This window comes from Schistocerca piceifrons, chromosome 3 (assembly GCF_021461385.2).
Source record: "Schistocerca piceifrons isolate TAMUIC-IGC-003096 chromosome 3, iqSchPice1.1, whole genome shotgun sequence".
In the NCBI taxonomy this organism is placed as follows: domain Eukaryota; kingdom Metazoa; phylum Arthropoda; class Insecta; order Orthoptera; family Acrididae; genus Schistocerca; species Schistocerca piceifrons.
The window spans coordinates 523,434,037-523,457,535 of record NC_060140.1 but is presented as its reverse complement, the minus strand read 5'-3'; positions in this window follow the sequence as shown (position 1 = coordinate 523,457,535).

The window sequence follows — 23,499 nt, the reverse complement described above, 5'->3', positions numbered from 1 at the left end:
GTAAGTGAAAACACATAAATGGCTGCGTAACCTACGAAACATGTTTGTTCCACAGCTATCCTCCTGACTTCTACACAAAAATAACCGGCATCTATAACAAAATTGAAATTGTCGACGCTTAATTTATGTTTCATTCTAATGTTGTTGATTTGTAATGTGAAACAGAGAGATAATGTAGTAAAAATAAATTAAAAACCAGATTTATCATACAGCACAAGAAAACGTTATTTCCTAAAATTAAAATTAAATATAATAAAATAAAAAGAACGCAAGACAAAAATATATCAAAGATCGCTTCAGTACTTCAATAAGTTCACATGAAACATATTTCTGTTATTCATAAACAACTTCAGACTTATCAGTAATAACAGGAATCTTTAGCCTTTGATCATGAAGAAGACCGTTAGACTGAGTAGAAACTAACAATAATAATTATATAGATCTTCTTTTGTTTGTACATGTAGACTGTACTTGTGTCAAAAGTAATTGCTTTGGTTACATAAAAGTACAGAAGTTAAGCGATCTGTTATTTTTATTAATTATAAAACTCAATTTATGTTTTATAAGGATATAAAACACACAATGGACAAACATTAAACGATGTGAGGTTCTAGTTAAGTGCAAAACAAAGAACCGAAAACATAGGCATGTTGACAGCCCCCAGTTTTTCTGTTACTCATTTATGTTACGTTCACTATAAACGCTACCAATTCTACAGATATTCCTACTATTTACTACGTCATTTATGTACTGTACGAAAAGTACAGACCTTATTTTTGATAGACCGCAACTGTAATAATATCTAATGGGGACTATTTTGAAAGGGATAACACTGATGTGGATGAGCAAATAACATTTCTTCCAATAAAGCAAACTTCTAGTTATTCTTTCAACACGCTTCGTATTGTGAGAGGCAATCTGCGAATTGCAAGAAGAGAATAATTTTTTAAAAGTGCATGGCATTCAGTTGTTTTATTGTCCTTTATTAAAACCACCGGTTTCTCTTTGTACTGCAATCACAGTATAAAAGATAAAATATTGTTAATCTTTTATGATGTGAAGATGATGAAAACAGATAAAGGTAATTACAATGAAAAACAAACCGTTTCATGTCAAGCATTTAAAACAAAAAACGTAACAGCTGTTCGCAATCGCCATTAAAAATGTGCCAAAACAGATTTTGGTAGGTAAATAAAGAATACGTTTTTCTAAAGTTACATATGTCGAGTAAATATCTGTGTAATTACCTACTGGCAGTCAGTTGTCAAGAAAGATGTGTATGACGACGCTCTAAATTTGAATCATTTTGCTCTGAGGGACCGAAACTGCGCATACAAGTCTTTGCTTAGCGTAACCCATTACTGTATTTCTCCCACGGGGGATCGTTTATACGAACTCAGTGCTATTCGAAACTGGTGGATCCGGTTGATCTCAAAACAATATCCGGCAGCGGCAACGCCTTTCCATTGATATCACGCCCTTGGAACAGCAGGGGCGGCAGCGCGCTCACCTGACGACTGCAATCAACTGGCAGTGCGCAGGAGCGGCCGTCCGCAGGTGGGCGTGCTCCACGTGTGCTGGCCAAGCGCCAGCTGCTTTGGAGGAGAAGTTAGTAGCAAGAAAGAGGGCGGTCTACTTTTACGTTGCAGCAGAGCGTTTTGCATTGCACAGTTCGGAGTGTTTTGTAAGTAATACAACACTTTTTTTCTGGGAACAGGTTGGTTTTATTCAGGATTCTAATACACCATAGTATGGCAAGTGTAGCACCGCCCACTCTGCATTGTTGCCAAATTTATTCAAGAAGGTGGAGCCAAGACGGCGGCCACAGATGTCGTAACATCGCAATGACGTCACGGTGGGAAGTTCAAATTCTGGGGGGGGGAAATAGGTCAACTGGGCTATCTCCACTAACCTAAACCCCTCCCCTCCTCCTCCCCCAAGAAAACGGCGGGAAAAAATGGCGGGAAAAAAAGTCACTTGGGCTACCTCCACTAACCTAAGTCATCCAACCACCACTTCTTTCTTACAATTGATGGGAAAAGGACTCAGTCTGTGCTGGGCTGCTGGATAAGATGGATGTAAGTCTTTATTTTGCATGCAGTGTTCAGCTGGCCGCGGTAGGCTTCAGTCCGGAATCACGCGGCTGCTACGGTCGCCTCGGGCATGGATGTGTGTGATGTCCTTAGGTTAGTTAAGTTTAATTAGTTCAAAGTCTAGGGTACTGATGACCTCAGATGTTAAGTCCCATAGTGCTTAGAGTCATTTGAACCATGCAGTGTTCATTTAAACAATTTGAGTTGTCAGTAGCTCCATCCAGTGTGTTCACCATGAGGTCCAGAGTCCAACGGACCAAGAACACAGTACCGCCACCAGAGGCCACTGTCGTCCCTCCCATGACGTATTCCAAGACGGCTGTCAGAGGAAAAAATCCCCGGAAAAGAACACAGTCTGTGTCCAGCTGCTGGAGAGGAAGGAGTTTACTTTTTTTTATTTTCAGTGAGAAGTTGAAGCAAATTATTTAGGGGTGGATTTTACGTAGGTAAATTATTATGCTGATATAAAACATTCGCCTCGTGCTTTGGGTCAATAAATAGCCTACAGACCTGCTAACTGCTTGTAAATTACCGTAATAATGCAGTACACTGATGTACAGACACGCAAACAACTCGTAAATTGTCAAAATAATGCATTTAGAATGGTCTGCAATCACGCAAACTAATTGTAAACTGTCGACCTAAAGCATTGCACAGCCTACAGACATGTTCCAAAATAATGCAGTTCAAATGGCTCTGAGCACTATGGGACTTAACATCTATGGTCATCAGTCCCCTAGAACTTAGAACTACTTAAACCTAACTAACCTAAGGACATCACACAACACCCAGCCATCACGAGGCAGAGAAAATCCCTGACCCCGCCGGGAATCGAAGCCGGGAACCCGGGCGTGGGAAGCGAGAACGCTACCGCACGACCACGAGATGCGGGCAAATAATGCAGTACACTGATGCACAGACACGTTCCCTACACGTAAAATTGTCAAAAATACTGTACTATAAAAATCTGAAACACACTCACAATGCTTAAACAGGCGAAACAGTGCAGTGCACAAGGACTCATTATATGTAAAAACACTTTCGAACTTTCCTTAAGAAATTCGACCTCAACATATCAGCGATCTATTCCCAACAGAGATCTAAGCCGAAATGATGACCAGATGCGTCAGACGCTCAGGCTGGTCCAGCCTGTACCACATGCGAAACGAGTCTGTCCGCATGCATGCATTTACCTGCCTAGTGTGGCTAAACCACAGCCACGAGATGTTTACCTAGCGACTCACCGTCGTAGGTGCAGCTAAAATGTTACCAGTGTAATACTGACATCTCATGTCTATGTAAATAACAACTGTCTCCCTCTGGACGCGCTACAGAAATCTTGCAATGCTTTCAGAAAATGTTTACGAAAATTTCCCAGAATAAAACAGGATGCATTCTTCTTAGCGATCCTAATGGGACAGCCCATCCATTACATATCAACCCTTCTCACAAATAATAAAGTGCTGCAGAAATAGTTAAAGGTCGCTTTTGTTGTTATAGGATCTTTCGAGATGGCTCAGCTTGTCTGCATGGAAATTCTTATCCTAACAGGACCTGGTTACGAAAATAGCCCAGAATAACGCTGAATGCATTCTTCCTGAAGGTCCTAACGAGGTACTGCATCCATTATTCGTTACCCTTCCTTTAAACCGTAACATCCTACTTTCAACATACGTCTCAGAAACGGTAAACGTTTCGCTCATGAACTAACCGCTAAAAGCCTTCAACATGTCCGTGCATGCTTGCAAAAAACACCGTTAATCATTAAAACATTCTTGTTGTTTCGAAAAAGAGCACTGTCAAAGCACAGACGGGGAAAATGGAACAATTACGCAAACATAATTCGAAGCACTGTCCTACAGATGGAGAAAAATGGCTGGAATTTTCGTGTTCTACAGATACTGGTCTGGAGATGTCCTAATGCCACAACGGCAGATGAGGTACAGCATTCAGCCGTAGATGGATGGTCTGCTTTAACTTGTCTTTGAACACTTGAACAAAGAACACATCACGTTACTCTCAGAACTTTCCATAGATACCTTGCTCCCTTCTTGTTAGGGTCAGTCTGTAGAAGCTCCTCGGTCCCAGCACAAAGAATGTCTTGTGAATGAATGGAGCATTCTGATTGGCTCATACTGAATTTACCTGCAAATTTACTGATGCTGCCTGTGTGGGTGGGCTGTCTGCCTTTCTTTTCTGCAGACGACATGGCAAAACTATTTTGTACAGAACGCCATATTGCATTGACAGGTAAACTCCGTAAAGGTGGTCTACAAATCATCAAGTACTGAAAGACACTTCCTCAATTACACTGCTCTGCCACTCCAACCCAGCTGCGCCATACAAAATCACTACTTCTGCATCCCGCATATAGTATCGATCATCAGACACTCGTACATATACAACGAAGCACACAGCGTAGGCACATGGAGCACAATAGTCCCCACAGCACTAGATATTTCCCTTGAGGTCGATAAATCATCTACCGCAGCCGACAGTCACAAGTCATCTGCCCCAGCACACACACAGGCCCAACGAGTGACCAGAGTGCCCTCTACAAACTCTTATACTAAGGCTGGATCGGTTCCCCTTGGCACAAAGGCTTTACAATGTGGACGCGATCGAACCGCAGTATTGACCGTCTAGACATGGTTGACCTACAGACAACATGAGTCGTGAATCTCCTTCCTGGTGGAATAACGAACTGATCAGCTGTCCGACCCCCTCTGTCTAATAGACGCTGCTCATGCATGGTTATTTACATCTGTGGGCAGGTTTAGTGATGTCTCTTAACAGTCAAAGGGACTGTGTCGGTGATACAATATCCACAGTCAACGTCTATCTTCAGGAGTTCTGGGAACTGGGGTGATGCAAACCTTTTTTGGTGTGTGTATATCGCAGAACCTGTGACGTGGCGTCGAGAGAGAGAGGGTTACAAATACTGGCGTTTCACACTTGTGCGTTGCACTTTTTACATACTTTTTGTGGTTAGTCCTCGGGAGCAATATAAGCCACCTGGGATTCCGAGTGCAGTGCTTAACGTATCGTAATTTATTTCCAGGTTCGGACTTTCACTTTTGTAAAATGATACTGTGAACACTTCGATTTCTACGACTCTTTAACTCTACAACTCGCCATGTCATTTAGTTAATGTGGTAAGACTTCTACAGTGTCACCTATTGTAATGAAGTTTAATTTACAAGCGTTAAGGACTGCCTCATTTCTAATAACGTTTTTCTAATACTTATTGTATTATGGTATTGGCTTACATCAGGATTTCGGCGGTTAGAGCACCTGAGACACAGCTAAATTTTGTTGGTTGCATTAAGCAGTGACCCACTTTGTTTGCTATCAAGTGTACATTCTCATTAACAGACATCTTCAATGTCGTCCTGGCTGTATCACTGAGATTATAAAGAGTGATTCTAAACCATACCTTCTAAAGTAGCATTGAGTACAATATTTTTATTCGTTATCGTTACAAAACGTAAATTGTGACAAGGAAGAAGATACAAAGTGGGTCAAACTTCTTCGTGAGGAGGGCCAGCGCCTATATACCGATCGCAGCGGCTAAGTGGTCAATAAACACCCACCTTAAGCAATTAGGTGGTGGGTCGTAAAATCAGGGCGGCAAGTGAAAAAAAAAAAGAGTCCGCATCTTAACACTGGCCCTCCTATCCTCCTTATTGACGTCTCCTAGTTTAAAATCTTACTTGCCTATCCATGGCTGGACATTCCTTGTGCATGCTATTACCACTGAAACGCTCTGTTCTCCATAGTTCTTGTGACTGAGCACGTTACGTCCACGTGCATCCATACCTACTCATTTAGTATCCCATCTTGCCTCGTTACCTGAAGACGTAGCCTGATATAGTCCAATTTTACTGTTCCATTGTTGTTCCTTATTTATCTTGTTTGATACCAAATCTGAGTTCAGTAAAGAACTACGTTCTCCACCATACTGTACAATATTTTTTTTTTTGCCGTCCTGCCGAATATTATTATTTCATATGGTTCAATGGAAAGCTTTAACAGCTCTCTTCCCCATTGCTATTCTGGAATTGTATCCTTGTCACATGTGCCGAATTTATCTATTACTGCTCCTAAAAGTTTAAAGCTTCTGCAAGATTTAGTTCCTTCTTCCTCAGGAGAAATTTTTACGTCTCATTGAGGCGGTAGCCACGGTGATCCTGGGGCCGCACCTTCACTTTGTCGCCCAGCCGCTCCGCCCAGCAACGGCGGCAGATTCGTCTGCGGCGAGCTGCAGGTGGTGGCGGAGAGTACCACGGCGGCCGCCAACATAATAGTCGCATCGTTCATCTGCACAGGAAACAAATACTCGTATTAAAATGCTCACAGCTTCACTGTTACTGAACGTGAAATTTTGTGCAAGTGGAACTTAGAAAGTGGTCTGGAAATAGGGAATGTTGGGTCAACACTGGCTGTACTATCAGGATACCACTTCGGATAAGCAGTGAGCTATCCCATACCAGTGGAAGACTGAATTTCGAATAAAATTCCTCATGAGGTCGCACTGCCGAAACCGCAACTCTGTTCGCGAGGCTTTTCAGGCTGCTGCAGCTGACGGCACATCTGCAAATACATAAACGTAGGTTTGCTTTTCTTCAGCCTTTACTCTAGGATAAGTCGTAGGACCCACATCGTATTTCTCTCGAGCCCAAACCGATCTTCCCCAAGATCGGCTTCTACCACTTTATCCATTCTTCTGTAAATATATCATGCCAATACTTTGCGTCATGATTTATTAAACTGATGGTTCGGTAGTATTCTCACCTATCAGCATCTACTTTCTTTCGCAATGAAATTATCGCATTCTTTCAGAAGTATGGGGCTATTTCGCTTGTGTCATATGTCTTCCACACCATTTGAGATAATTTTGTCATTGTCGTCTATCACAAGGACCTCAATTACGGGGGAATGTCGTCTACTCCATGGGCCTTGTTTCCAACTAGGTCCTTCTCTGCTCTTTCAAATTCTTCTCCCATCTTATCTTCGCTTTCTTCCACGTTCTTCTATAATATTCAAATTTGTTTTCTTTTTATACACCCTCTATATATTCCTTTCGCGTTTCGGTTTTCCTATCTTTTCATAGTACTAGCTTATCGTCTAAGCCCTTGATATTCATACACCTTCTCCCTTCTCCAAAGACGTCTTTAATTTTCCTATAGGCGTCATCTACCTTTCCGCTGGTTATAAATGCTTCTTCAGCTTAGCGTTTTTCCTCTATCCATTCCTACTAAGCCGTTTTTCACTATCTTCAAGCACCTGGTTCAGTTGCTGCATTTTTTTATTTCCTCCTTTCGTCAATGAAATTCAGTATCTCCTTTGTTAACAAGTGATTTCTCCTAGGCCTTGTCATTTTAAATAAGTGATCCTCTGTTGCATTCCATATTTCATCTCTCAAAGCTATCCGTACGTCTTAATTGTATTCCTTTTTCCTGTTTCAGTCCCGGACAAGGGTACTGTCAGAAATGCCCCAGGAAAGTGTTCTCTCTTCACATAATAGATCAGACACTGGTGTGAGCAGCAATCTGCTACTGTTTGCTGACGATTTTTGGGCGTATGGCAGTGTCGTGTTGACTAACATACAAAATGAAAGACAGAATTTGTTTTGTGTGATGAATTGCACATTGCTCTAAATGTACAAAAACATAAGTTAAAGCAGGTAAATAGAAAAAACAGTCCTGTTCGAATACAGTGCACTGATGTGCTGTCTCACACTATCGTGTAGACTGCACGTATAGAAGTAACGCTGCAAAGCGATATGAAATGGAACGAGCACCTAAGATTGCCAATAGGGAAAGGGAATCGTCGACTTCGGCTTATTGAGAAAAGTTTAGGAAAGTATGGTTCATCTGTAATGAAGACCGCGTATAGAACAATAGTGCGACCTATTATTCAGCAATGCTCGAGTGTTTGGGGTCCCCACCAGGTCAAAGTAAAGGAAGACATCGGAGCAGTTCAGAGGCGGGCAGCTAGATTTGTTCGAATAACACCCAAGTATTACGGAGATGCTTCGGGAACTCAAATGGGAATCCTTGGAGAGAAAACGACGCTCTTTTCGCAAGGTACGAGTACTACTACGAGAGTTTAGAGAACCGGCATTTGAGGCCGACTGCAAATCGATTTTACTGCCGCCACAGTATGTATTTCGTGTCAGGATCGCGAAGACAAGATCAGAGAAATTAGTGCTCGTACGGAGTCATGTGGATAGTCGTTTCTCCCTCTCTCCATTTACAGGTGGAATAGAAGAGGCAATAACTGATAGCGGGACAAGGTACCCTCCGTCATGCACCATATTATGGCTTATGGCTTGCGGAGTATACATACGCGGATGTAAATGTAAAACGTCACCTAATGCTCCTTCTTAAACTCTCATCAACCTGTGGCTCCTCCAGTTTACCGAGGTCACATCTCCTCAATTTCATACCCTTTGTGCAATTCCTTGAGATTTAATATGCAGTTCATAACCACTTAATTGTGATAAGAGTCCGCATCTGCCACTAGAAATGTCTCACAGTTTGAAATCTGTTTTCGAATCTGTCTTATATTTACATAATCAATCTGAAATCTTCCAGTGTCTCCATGTTTCCTTGTATTCAGCCTTCAGGTTTTATTTTTTTTTTTTTTTTATTTGCAACATGCTCTGATGTATGTATTCCGCACGTGTGTTGAGTATAGCGAAATATTTGAGTTGTGTGGTGGTGGTGGTGGTGGTGGTGGTGGTTGTTGTTGTGGTTGTGATGATAGGGAGAGGGTGAAACCCGGCGCCTATTCTTCACGAAAAGCACCAAGTGGGCCGCCAAGCTTAACGTCCCCATTCGAGGGACGCATCACCATCAACTTTGTCGCATACCTTCAGTTCATGAGACGCAGCTGAGAGGTTTAATATTTAAAACAGGACACTGACGCAAAGGCAGGTGATAAGTAACTTTACGCCACCACCTCCGCTCCCCTTGCTGGCAAATACGGGCAGTGAAATTTTTTTCCACCACTAGGATTCGAAGCGGCTTTTCCCGAGGTCGAGCGGCGCGACAGAAGCGTGAATTACTGGCCTAAGCTGCGTAGGTGTGTTCAACCTTCCATCATGATTCTTAAGCCAAGTATTGACCATGATTACATTATACACACTGCAAAATTCTACCAGGAGGCTTCCTCTCATTTATTTCCCCCAGTCCAAATTCTGCTGCCATTTTTCCTTCTCTTCCTTTTCCTGCTGCCGAATTCCAGTTACTGATTACAATTAAATTTTCGTCTACCTTAACTATCTGAAAAATTTCCTTTATATCATGACGCATTCCTTCAGTCCGTTCATTTGCGAAGTTAGGTGGCAAATAATCTTATACTACAGTGGTAGGTGTTAGCTTCGTGTCTATCGCAGCTACGATAATTCGTTCACTGAACTGTTCATATGGTCCCGGCGGAGGTTGGAGTCCTACCTCGGGCGTATGTGTGTTTGTCCTTAGAATAATTTAGGTCAAATAGGGTGTAAGCTTAGGGACTGATAACCTTAGCAGTTAAGTCCCATAAGATTTCACACACATTTTTTTAACTGTTCATAGTAGGTTATCCCCATTCCTATTTTCTTATTCTTTATGATATCTATTCCTGAACTATTCCCTTTTGATAACCTTATACCGACCTGACCAGAAGTATTGTTCTTGCTGACACTGTATTTTACTAATTCCCGTCGTTTCTAACATCAAACTATCAATTTCCACTTTTAAATCCTCTAACCTACCTACCCGATAAAGACATCTAATATTTCACACTCCGACACGTAGAATGGTAATTTCCCTAGGTAGACCCGTCCAGAGATCCGAATTGGGAACTATTTTACCAGCAGAATATTCTATCCAAATGGATGCCATCATCACTCAACCATACAGTGGAGCTGCACACACTCGGAAAAAGGCTGTATTTCCCCCTTGCCTTCAGCCGTTTGCAGTATCGGCACAGCAAGGCCACGCTGGCTAATGTTGCGAGGCCACATCAGTCAACCAGATTGCTGCCCTGGAACTACTGTAAAGGCACGGATTAGCCTCGACTCTCCACAGAACACCCCCCCCCCCCCCACACACACACACACACACCTACACTGCAGCTGCCATTATCGTTGAGAGACGCAAGCCACCCCTCCCCGGCAAGATCCAAGGTTCAATGTGGGTGTGAAAAGGCTGTACATCCCAAAAATAAATAAAGAAACCCTGAAATAGCGAAAGCCTAGTAATTTACACAGTACCTTATTTAACTTGCAGAAACTGAAGTCACGCGTTGATCAATGCAATGCAAGTACCTTTAGTGCAACAGGCAGAATGCACCTCTTTAAAAACGGTTCAGATATGAAAGTGGCCTAATTGTAGATAACAGTAAAATATTACGCACCTCCTAACATTGGTAATTATTTCTAGCGAATCTGAAGGTGGGTGTTCCTACCTGATCCCCACCGCAGTGAAAAGCTGCACACCCTTCCACAGCTCGTCGTACGCCAGTCGCACCTCTTCTCCCCAGCAGACCCATCAGGGGCTGTCTGGGTCAACATGGCGCTGCTTGCCGGGAAGTAATTAACAGGCAATGTTCTGTGTGCAGTGCCGTCAGCTCTGGGGTGGCATCTCCTCTAGAAAATCTGCTCCCGTCTCAGGGGAATTATTTGTAATTGAATGACTTCTGATCGGCTTTGGACTTGCGTTACCTATAGCAAAAATATGGATTTTTTTTTTTCACGCACACAGCATAAAGCCAATTGAAGAGGATTCAGATTGATCCAGAATTGACAGTGCGTAAGGACATTTCCCATATCACTAAGAAGGCTGAAGCCCAGGAGGCCCTCATTAGTCTTGGCTGAGCAACTACTGGACACAGACTTCAACTTCACTGCGCACTGGCGGAAGGCACGGAGGACCGACAGCTTGACAATTCACTGGCCCTCTTCCGATCCCACATAACTTCCTCGCTGACAGTGGAAAGCTCTTTACAGAATTCAGCATCACATGGACCGGGGTCCTCTGGTTTGGAGTCAAGTGGAGAATCTATACCAGAGGCTACGTCGACTCTGTGACGAAAATGGTTGTAGATCCCTCGACCTACGGTATGGGGTGGAAGGTTGTAGGACGCCCCTCGATAGGTCAGGGGTGCATTACACACAGGAAGCAGCTACATGGGTAGCACAGTACTTGCGGCGTGTACATGGGTTTTTTTCTTAGATTGGGTTCCTCCCACGGGAAACAAACCGTTGGCCAGGAAAATTACCAGTTCATGACACTGATGTGGGTGTGCCAACTGTAAAAATTGTTAGTTTGCCTAAACAGGTCATTCCAAAGGATTTAAATATGCTAAATCTCATGTTAGTAAATTCTCGAAGTGTCTGCAGCAAGATCCCCGAGTTACTCTCAGAAATAAAACGTAGCAATGCCAATATTGTATTAGGTACCGAAAGCTGGTTGAAACCAGACGTAAATAGCAGTGAAATTTTGAACTCGGATTGGACAATGTTTAGGAAGGATAGGACTGATACTATTGGAGATGGTGTGTTCATTGCAGTTAAAAGCTGTTTAAACTCAGTTGAGATCGATACTGTTTCGGACAGTGAAGTAGTCTGGATAAAGTTGTCAATCAGCCAAGGAGTGACCATTGTGTTAGGATGTTTTTATAGACCACCAGCAGCCACAACAAACGTCGCAAAACGACTATGCTACAAATATAGCACCATTCTTATCCATCATATATCAGAGATCATGGAACATATTTTGTGTTCAGACATAATGACCTCTCTAGACTCTGAGAAGCTCAACTGCAGAAACCAGCACGGTTTTAGGAAACAGCAGACATTCGAGATACAGCTGGCCCTCTTTGTGCATGATATACAACAGGCTCTAGATACCGGCTCCCAGATTGATGCCATATTTCTCGACTTTCGAAAGGCGTTCGACTCAGTTCCGCACTGTCGCTTGCCTCAAAAAGTGCGCGCTTACGGCCTATCCGGTTACATATGCAGCTGGATAGATAGTTTTCTGACAGACAGGGAGCAGTTTGTCGTCCCGAAGTGGGTGACTTCAATAGAACAAGCGTAACTTCAGGTGTGCCCCAGGCCAGTGTAATAGGTCCGTTGCTTTTTATGATTTACATAAACGATTTGGTTTATGGTATTCACAGCGGCATTAGACTGCCGATGATGCTGTAGACTACAGGAAAGTAGTATCACACGAAAGTTGTGAACAAATCAATGAGTATTTGCAGAAAATAAATGCATGGTGTAATGACTGGCAGTTATCTCTCAATATTAGAAAGTGTAACCTACCGCGTATGACAAGGCGAAAATCGCCATTAATGCACGAGTACAATATAAATGCCCAGTCTTTGGAAGCGGTAACATTCGTCAAGTATCTGGATGTGACTATTCGAAATGATCTCAAACGCAATGATCAGATTACGCAAGTAACTGGTAAGGCGAACTCTAGATTGCGGTTTATTGGTAGAACCCTGAAGCGATGCAGTCCTTCAACAAAGGAAATAGCTTACAATACATTAGTTCGTCCAGTCTTTGAGTATTGTTCGTCTGTATGGGACCCTTACCAGTTGGGTCTGATTCAAGAGCTTGAGAAGGTCCAAAGAAGAGCGCCAAGATTCGTGACTAGTACATTTAGCCATCGCGAGAGCGTTACAAATCTCATAGAAAGTTTGAAGTGGGACACACTTGCAGGTAGACGACGCGCTAAACGGAAGGGGCTGCTCACTAAATTCCGAAATCCGATCTCCAAAGAGGATGTAGAGCATATATTACTACCACCAACTTTCAAATCGTGCAATCATCACCATTAAAAGATAAGGGAAATTAGAACTCGTACAGAGGCGTTCAGACAGTCGTTTCTCCCTCGCGTGATCCGCGAGTGGAACAGACAGGGGGAAATATGACTTTAGCGCGAATTGTGCCCTCCACCACACACCGCTTATTGGCTAGCGCAGTGTATAAGTAGATGTAGATGGAGACTGCCAGGGCTTTCTGGTCAAATGGGGCAAGTCCTCAGCGTACCCGTGCTGCTCTGCCTCAGAAAATTGACCATACTGTGTAATGAGTGAAACATAGAGCGTACCCAGTACCAAAAAGAGATGTATATAAACTGAAGAAGGCTGCAATTTCTTAGCTGGATGGATTACACATTAAGGACTATGCTTGCTGCCCAAGTCTCTAAATCCAATCAACTATATTAGTATAAATCGTTCTTTTCATTACTTATCGTGTTGTTCGTTCTAATGTTCTTTTTAGTGCTGACTTTAATGTCCATTCAACTGGTCATCGTAACGTGAAACTTATTTCTCGTTTTATTGGCTCTTCTCACTTGCCATTTTTACTGGTTATTTTAAAAGCCACTGCATCACACATTGTGCTGTTCATTTTACTGCATATTTATATCAGTTTTATAACTAATATACTTAAATTCGATGTACTTGTTTTCTTAGCTCCTCACCTCGAGTAATGTAAATGTCTCATGTGCCATACATGCCAAGTCTTTATGCCAAACGGTAAATAAATAAGTGCACTACAGTATAGACTTTTTCATCCTTGCTGTCAGCTACGGAAAGTAAGTATTCCTGAGATCATCCCGATTTCCTTGGTAATAAATAGTTGCCTGGAGGGACCTAGAATCATTTAACACCGTATCAGTATGTATTTATCCCCGAGAAGGGACAGCAGACTGCATCTTCAGATTAATACAAAATTAAGAGTAGAAAAAATAGCTAAATATGGAATTGCCACACACCACTGTCCATTTACATCAATATGACTACTCTGCAATTCACACCTGAGTGTTTACCAGAAATCTGTTTTCTTTATTAATAAAATGTTTAGCATATAATTCATGGAAACATATTCAGGCGATTTCCCGACAGTTCCACTCTCTAAGAGCACGGGGACGGAAAAAACTAAACCACTCCGTGGGAACACGGAATTTCTCCTATTTTATCACGACTGTCTTTTCTCCATTTGTAGATGGCTGTCAATAAAATGTTTCGACAAACGGAGGAGAAACATGGTGATTCAAATTTTGTGAAAAGGTCTTGCCGCAACAAAAAACGCCGCTGTTTTAATGATCGCTAACCCAACTCGCTTATCGTACCGTGACACTGGCTCCCTACTTCCCGATAATAAAAGAAAAAGTGTTGGTCTTTGAACATTTACGACGTCCTCCGTCAGTCCTATCTCGTATTCTCCAATAATCCAGATCAGTACTCCAGAAAAGGATCGACAAGCTTTATGTAGGCAGTCGCTTTAGTAGATTTGCTGCATCTCCTGAATGTTCTACCAATAAAACGCAGCCTTCAGTCCGCCTTCTCCACAAAATTTTCTATGTGATGCTTTCAATTTAAGTTATTCGTAATTGTAATCACTAGGCATTTAGTTGAATCGACAACCTATAAATTTAAGTATAACCGAAATTCAACGGATTGATTTACACTAAAGCGAAATGCGTATTCAAATACAGAAATATGTAAACGCAGAATACGGTGCTGCGGTCGGCAACGCCTGTATAAGACAACAAGTGTCAGGCGCAGTTGTTAGATCGCTTATTGCTGCCACAATGGCAACTTATCAAGATTAGTTAACTGAGTTTGAACGTGATGTTACCGTCGGCGCACGAGCGATGGGAAACAGCATCTCCGAGGTAGCGATGAAGTGGGGACTTTCCCGTACGACCATTTCACGAGTGTTCCGTGAATCTGGCAAAACATGAAATCTCCGAAATCGCTGCGGCCGGAAAAAGATCCTGCAAGAACGGGACCAACGACGACTGATGAGAATCGCTCAACGTGACACAAGTGCAATTCTTCCGCAAATTGCTGCAGATTTCAGTGCTGGGCCATCAACAAGTGTCAGGTTGCGAACCATTCAACAAAACATCATCGATATGGGCTTTGGAGCCGAAGGGCCACTCGTGTACCCTCGATGACTGCACGACACAAAGCTTTATGCCTCATCTGGGCCCGTCAACACCGACATTGGACTGTTGATGAATGGAAACATGTTGCCTGGTCGGACGACTGTCGTTTCAAATTGTATTGAGCGGATGGACGTGAACGGGTATGGATAGAACCCGATGAATCCATGGACCCTGCATTTCAGCAGAGGACTGTTCAAGCAGGTGGTGACTCTGTAATAGTGTGCTGCAAGTGCAGTTGGAGTGGTGTGGGACCCCTGATTCGTCTAGATACCTACATCCATTCATATCCACTGTGCATTCCGAGGGATTTGGGCAATTCCAGCAGAACAATGCGACAACCCCTACGTCCAGAATTGCTACGGAGTGGCTCCAGGAACACTCTTTTGAGCTTAAACGCTTCCGCTGCCCACCAAACTCCCCAGATACGAACATTATTGAGCATATCTGGGATGCTTTGCAAAGGTGCTATTCAGAAGAGATCTCCATCCCCTCGTACTCTCATTGATTTATAAACAGCCCTGCATGATTCATGGTGTCCCCTTCACCACTAATTCGGACATTGGTCGAGTCCATGCCACGTCGTATTGCACCACTTCTGCGTGCTCGTTGGGGCCCTGCATGATATTAGGCAGGTGTACCAGTTTCTTTGGCTCTTCAGTGTAGTACTCATATGAAGAATCACACACTTTTTATTGTTTGTAGACGATTTCCACTTTTTACACTACGCAGGTATCTTGTCTAAACCGTCTTGAAATTAGTTTTGATCTATTGATGGCTTTACTAAACTCTAAACGACAGTATCATCTGCAAATAGTCCAGGAGGACTGCTAATAGTGTCTACTAACATGTTTATACAAATTAATAACAGTAGAGGGCCTATAACACTCTTTATACCTATATATCACTTCCTTTTCACTAGTTAACGTTCCGTCAATTATTATAAACTGTGATCTTTCTGACAGGAAAGCACTAACACAGTCGCACGACTGAGACATTTTTGTTAGAAAACACTTTTATTAGAAGACTCTTGAAAGCAACTGTAGCAAAAGCTTTCTGTATCTGCATCGCCTAGTCTGTTGTTGTTGTTGTGAGTTGAGGGAAGATCGTGCGGGAGTTGTGCGCTGCTCTCTGGCTTTTGGATAAATGCACCTTGCAGTGGAGTAAACATGGTTGCCATAGTGTGTGGTTGCCAGATAAGGCTTGTTACTAAAAGTTCTGCAAGTCGGAGAACAGGAACACCAGACGGAGTTGTCAGCTACTCCCCGTACTAATCGCCTGGTGAGGCTGCCTCCCGAGATATAACTGCTGGTAAGGAACAAAGCAACATTTCAGTACATGGTGAGCGTCACGTTTGCACGCAAATAGTTTATCAGCGCCCTTGGACAAGAGGCTCGTTTGTGCACTGAACGTCGAGTGTGTATCTGAGCTTCGAGGTTCTTGAATTTGAAAGGCTCTAATAAGGCTTTTGTTGGTTGAAGAATTGGTTGTTTCAAGAACAAAGGTTAAGCTATTTAAAATTCATTGTGTGTTTGTAGAGACAATTCCTTTTTAAACGTTCTTAATGTGTTGGCCCACTTATTATAGTGTTGCCAAACTTTCTGTACTTCATTTTGAAATTAAAATTAGATATGAACATTATTGAGCATATCTGGGATGCCTTGTAACGTGCTGTTCAGAAGAGACATCTTATGGATGCCCTGCAGGATTCACAGTGTCATTTCCGTCCATCACTGCTTCAAACATTAGTAGAGTCCATGCCATGTCGTGGTGGCGCCACTACCGCGTGCTCGTGTGGGCCCTACACGATCTTAGGCAGGTGTACCAGTACCAGTCTTTTTTTTTTTTTTTTTTTTTTTTTTTTTTGCTCTTCAGTGTGTATAAACGATTTAGGTAGGAAGAACGATCAAAACCAACTGCCAAATGAATTAGTCACGATATATGTATGTTATGAAAAGTGGCAGAATGAGGTCATACACGTGAGTACGAAAAGACGTCTTTAAATTTCGGTTACACTACAAATCACAAAAAGATGCAACCACAACGGACGGTTATCTGTTGAGAGGCCAGACAAACGTGTGGTTCATGAAGAGGGGCAGCAGCCTTTTCAGTAGTTGCAGGGGCAACAATCTGGATGATTGACTGACCTGGCCTTGTAACACTAACCAAAACGGCCTTGCTGTGCTGGTACTGCGAACGGCTGAAAGCAAGGGGAAACTACAGCCGTAATTTTTCCCGAGGGCATGCAGCTTTACTGTATGATTTAATGATGATGCCGTCCTCTTGGGTAAAATATTCCGGAGGTAAAATAGTCCACCATTCGGATCTCCGGCCGGGGACTAAAGAGGACGTCGTTATCAGGAGGAAGAAAACTGCCGTTCTACGGATCGGAGCGTGGAATGTCAGATCACTTAATCGGGCAGGTAGGTTAGAAAATTTAAAAAGGGAAATGGATAGGCTAAAGTTAGATATGGTGGGAATTAGTGAAGTTCGGTGGCAGGAGGAAGAAGACTTCTGGTCAGGTGAATACAGGGTTATAAATACAGAATAAAATAGGGGTAATGCAGGAGTAGCTTTAATAATGAATAGGAAAATAGGAATGCGGGTAAGCTACTACAAACAACATAGTGAACGCATTATTGTGACCAAGATAGACACGACGCCTACGCCAAGTCTATATGCCAACTAGCTCTGCAGATGATGAAGAAGTTGAATAAATGTATGATGAAATTAAAGAAATTATCCAGATAGTGAAGGAAGACGAAAATTTAATAGTCATGGGTGACTGGAATTCGATAGTAGGAAAAGGGAGAGAAGGAAACGTGGTAGGTGAATATGGATTAGGAAGAAGAAATGAAAGAGGAAGCCGCCTGGTAGAATTTTGCACAGAGCATAACTTAATCATAGCTAACACTTGGTTCAAGAATCATAAAAGAAGGCTGTATACATGAAAGAAGCCTGGAGATACTAAAAGGTTTCAGACAGATTACATAATGGTAAGACATAGATTTAGGAACCAGGTTTTGAATTGTAAGACATTTCCAGGGGCAGATGTAGACTCTGACCACAATCTATTGGTTATGACCTGTAGATTAGAACTGAAGAAACTGCAAAAAGGTGGGAATTTAAGGAGATGGGACCTGGATAAACTGAAAGAACCAGAGGTTGTACAGAGTTTCAGGGAGAGCATAAGGGAGCAATTGACAGGAATGGGGGAAAGAAATACAGTAGAAGAAGAATGGATAGCTTTGAGGAATGAAATAGTGGAGGCAGCAGAGGATCAAGTAGGTAAAAAGATGAGGGCTAGCAGAAATCCTTGGGTAACAGAAGTGATACTGAATTTAATTGATGAAAGGAGAAAACACATAAATGCAGTAAATGAAGCAGGGAAAAAGGAATACAAACGTCTCAAAAATGAGATCGACAGGAAGTGCAAAATGGCTAAGCAGGGATGGCTAGAGGACAAATGTAAGGATGCAGAGGCTTATCTCACGAGGGGTAAGATAGATACTGCCTACAGGAAAATTAAAGAGACCTTTGGAGAAACGGGGAACCACTTGCATGAATATCAAGAGCTCCGATGGAAACCCAGTTCTAAGCAAAGAAGGGAAAGCAGAAAGGTGGAAGGAGTATATAGAGGGTCTATACAAGGGCGATGTTCTTGAGAACAACATTATGGAAATGGAAGAGGAGGTAGATGAAGATGAAATGGGAGATATGATACTGCGTGAAGAGTTTGACAGAGCACTGAAAGACCTAAGTCGAAAGAAGGCCCCGTGAGTAGACAACATTCCATTAGAGCTACTGACAGCCTTCGGAGAGCCAGTCCTTACAACACTCTACCATCTGGTGAGCAAGATGTATGAGACAGGCGAAATCCCCTCAGACTTCAAGAAGAATATAATAATTCCAATCCCAAAGAAATCAGGTGTTGACAGATGTGAAAATTACCGAACTATCAGTTTAATAAGTCACAGCTGCAAAATACTAACGCGAATTCTTTACAGACGAATGGAAAAACTGGTAGAAGCCGACCTCGGGGAAGATCAGTTTGGATTCCGTAGAAATGTTGAACACGTGAAGCGATACTGCCCCTACGACTTATTTTAGAAGAAAGATTAAGGAAAGGCAAACCTACGTTTCTAACATTTTTAGACTTAGAGAAAGCTTTTGACAATGTTGACTGGAATACTCTCTTTCAAATTCTGAAGGCGGCAGGGGTAAAATACAGGGAGCGAAAGGCTATTTACAATTTGTACAGAAGTCGAGGGACACGAATGGGAAGCAGTGGTTGGGAAGGGAGTGAGACAGGGTTGTAGCCTATCCCCGACGTTATTCAATCTTTATATTGAGCAAGCAGTAAAGGAAACGAAAGAAAAGTTCGGAGTAGGTATTAAAATCCATGGAAAAGAAATAAAAACTTTGAGGTTTGCCGATGACATTGTAATTCTATCAGAGACAGCAAAGGACTTGGAAGAGCAGTTGAACGGAATGGACAGTATTATGAAAGGAGGGTGTAAGATGAACATCAACAAAAGCAAAACTAGGATAATGGAATGTGGTCGAATTAAATCGGGTGATGCTGAGGGAGTTAAATTAGGAAATGAGACACTTAAAGTAGTAAAGGAGTTTTGCTATTTGGGGAGCAAAATAACTGATGATGGTCGAAGTAGAGAGGATATAAAATGTATACTGGCAATGGCAAGGAAAGCGTTTCTGAAGAAGAAAAATTTGTTAACATCGAGTATAGATTTCAGTGTCAGGAAGTCGTTTCTGAAAGTATTTGTATGGAGTGTAGCCATGTATGGAAGTGAAACATGGACGATAAATAGTTTGGACAAGAAGAGAATGGAAGCTTTCGAAATGTGGTGCTACAGAAGAATGCTGAAGATTAGATGGGTAGATCACATAACTAATGAGGAGGTATTGAATAGAATTGGGTAGAAGAGGAGTTTGTGGCACAACTTGACCAGAAGAAGGGATGGGTTGGTAGGATATGTTCTGAGGCATCTAGGGATCACCAATTTAGTACTGGAGGGCAGCGTGGAGGGTAAAAATCGTAGAGGGAGACCAAGAGATGAATACACTAAACAGATTCAGAAGGATGTAGGCTGCAGTAGGTACTGGGAGATGAAGAAGTTTGCACAGGATAGAGTAGCATTGAGAGCTGCATCAGACCAGTCTCAGGACTGAAGACCACAACAACAACAATATACAAATCACACAAATTTAAAGACTAACATTAAACTAAACATCTATTAATTAAATTACAAAAAACTTAAACTGCAACGATCACATAGATAACTTCGTGGGGAAGGCAAACCAAAGACTGCGCTGTATTGGCGCTATGCTAAGAACATGCAACAGGTTTAATAAAGAGATTGCCTACAGCACATGTGTTCGCACGCTGCTAGAGTTTTGCTGTGTGGTATGGGATCCTTACCAGACATGACTGATGGAAGACACCGGAGGAGTTCAAAGAAGGGGAACTTGTTTTTTATTATCGCAAAATAGGGAAGAGCGTGACACTTTCTTCCCTACGATAAGGGACATGGATGGTAATCATTGAAACAAAGGGGTTTTTCGTTGCGGCCAGAACTCAATAGCGCCCAGGCGCTCAGTGTAAATTACACGGACGGACTGGACCTGGTTTCGGGTAAATATTTAACACCTGTAAAACATTACAAAAGATTATAAGGTGCAAATTTCCAGTTTCACATTAATCCATTATAAACTTAACATAGTGTGAATCCAAAAACTTCTTTACGAGTTTAGAAACAAGCCCACAGAGAACTTAAATAAAACTTGAACAAGACATAACACTTTAATTATGAATTTTACGCGTTTGAGACAAATAAAAAACTAACAGTGGCGAAATGCCGCGTTATTATTCTGATAATGACTACCAGCTGGCGTTCTAGAATCTTATACCAAAATTCAAATCCACAAACTGGATCCTAATACAAAACCAAGGATATGATGGGTAATCAAAACAGTTACTTATAAGTACATCTCCATTAACGTACTTCCTCTACATCTAGAAGCCCCTGTAATTAAAAATTTGGACAGTGCCAGATAGCAAAACTTCAAGAATAAATACGACAAATGAAGAAATGGCCAGTCACAGCTGTTCCAAAATTTAGACCTGGCAAAAGCTAACAACGTGGAGTATGGCCGTTCAATGGTTCTGCAAAACACTAACCCAACCGCATGGAATTCTTAAACTCACATTAATTCAAGCATGAAGCAGGAAGATTTTTCAAAGAAAAAAGCAGAATAAAACAAAATATTACAATTATTGCGGCAGTTAGGTGATGCAGGAGGCGGCTGGCTCGGCGAAGACGATGTCGGCACCTGACGCACGGGCTGCAGGTCCACAAGAGTACTATGTGGCCAACAGGTTCGATGTCCTCTGTGTGTGAGACTGGAACAAACTAAGGAAGCTTCTAAGCTGCGGCACCACTAGCCCCTTCCACAATTTCACGTAATCAGGTGTTCACGCAAGAACGGGTTCCCTTAACAAGCGCAGCCTCCACCAAAGTCAACAGTTCTCCACACACGGAATCACCTATCATTTACACAATTTTAAGCCTGTAAGATTTACTGCGGAGCATAGGCTTACGAAAACCACATCTCCGGCTTTGCTCTCCTTTAATATGGTCAGCACCGGGAAGTTTTATACCGGACTAGGAAAAAAAACGCAGACACCTCCAATATTATCTTATCCTGATTAGCCCGTCTAACGTGCTGGACGACATTCTCAAAGCAGAATCTCTTAAATACCTTGGAAATAAAGGCAGTTGTGCCGTCACTACGTACGTTCTGGGTGGCCCAAAAATGGAAAAAATCTCAGCTTTAGTTGATCTTAACGATCGACATTGCATATAGAAGCGCATAATTAAAATGACAATCATTGTTAATATCAACTCTGTAACCTCATTTGTTTAAAAGATATAGTAAATATAAATTATCAGTATTTTCAGTTAAGCATCAGATCATCATTTCCTCCACGCAAAACATTGAACGATGACAGCATGACACCTTATTGAATCATTAGGTAACAGAACATTTGTTGTAAGGTTAGTGCATAATAATTACTTTTGTTCTTTATCTTTTTATTTATTAGAAAGCTAAGAAGGAAATTGTGTTGTTTTTCGTGAAAGAATTTAACGTTTATTGTGTAATGGATATTATTGTTATTTTATTTAGAACGTGAAAGTGGTCAAGCTTTGATTATTTAAATATGTTAAAATTAAAATAATGTAGAAGAAGCTGTGGCCAATAAGATGGATGGCTTCAGGAAAGGGAACTGACCTAGCCAGTTGAGCGATATTCGGCCCGCAGAAAACGCGACCGAGGACGGGCAGAGGGCACTGCTAGTGCAGACGCGAAAGCGGTCAGTTAAGGTCTAGACACCAAAGAGTATAGTTCGGATGCAGACACGAAAGCGGACGGTCGGTCCTTAGGTAGCTAACTAGTAAAACGACTTAGAAAATTTCGCGTTGTGTGGTATCGCAGGACTTCGTCTCTGACCGGTGAGCAGCAGCGCGCCTGGTGTGAACTCTAACTTTTAGCACAGTTAACGAGGTGGATTTGTGGACTTAATTCACGATGACATTGTGAATGATCGAACTCTATCAAACTGATACGCTCTCGAGTGTAATAGCAACTTTAAATACGACCACTTTCGCAACTAGTTTGCTTTCTGAATAAACATTATTGTAACCAGATCGCAACTGTGTGGCCTACATCATTTATGGGTCGTTAATTTAGTTTCCGATATCATTATTACTATTATTATATGTTATACTAACGGTGTATTTCCCAAACTTGCCATCAGGTAGACAATTTAACCAAAGGGTCACAAGTGTCTAATTTAGGGCGTGTAAATCGACACGTGCGGTTCAACCCCTAGACGAGTTTGAGCCTAGACATTTCGAAAAAGAGGAACCGCATGTGAGCCCGAATATCTTTGGGATGTTAGCTAGCACCACCGAGCAATTCGTCCAGTTTTTGTTACGCGTCAGAGCCCAGCTAAGGGCCTACTTACCGGTTTCTAAAAGAAATTATCTGTGATCCAGGTAAAACGTGATTTTTTCGAGAGCAAAGCGGACTGTCAAGGTTTTCCATTCATACACAGAATATTTCATTTTAGCAGACGATAATTTCCTCGACACCTAGGCTTTTGGACTCTGCTCACCATTTTGCTCTTGCAAGAGGACTGCCGCTGTGCCAGAATTAGACACATCACTTTGGACCACAAACGGAAGGTCAAAACGGTGTAGGGCCAAAAACTGGTGGATTGCTACGAGCAGCGTTAATGGCTTCCAAGGACGCCCCATGAATTTCGTCCCATCTGTAAATGACAACATTCTTTCGCCGATCATTAAGAAGAGCGGCTAACTGTGCCAAACTGCGCACAAATTTGCGAACAAAATTGTCCATGCCAA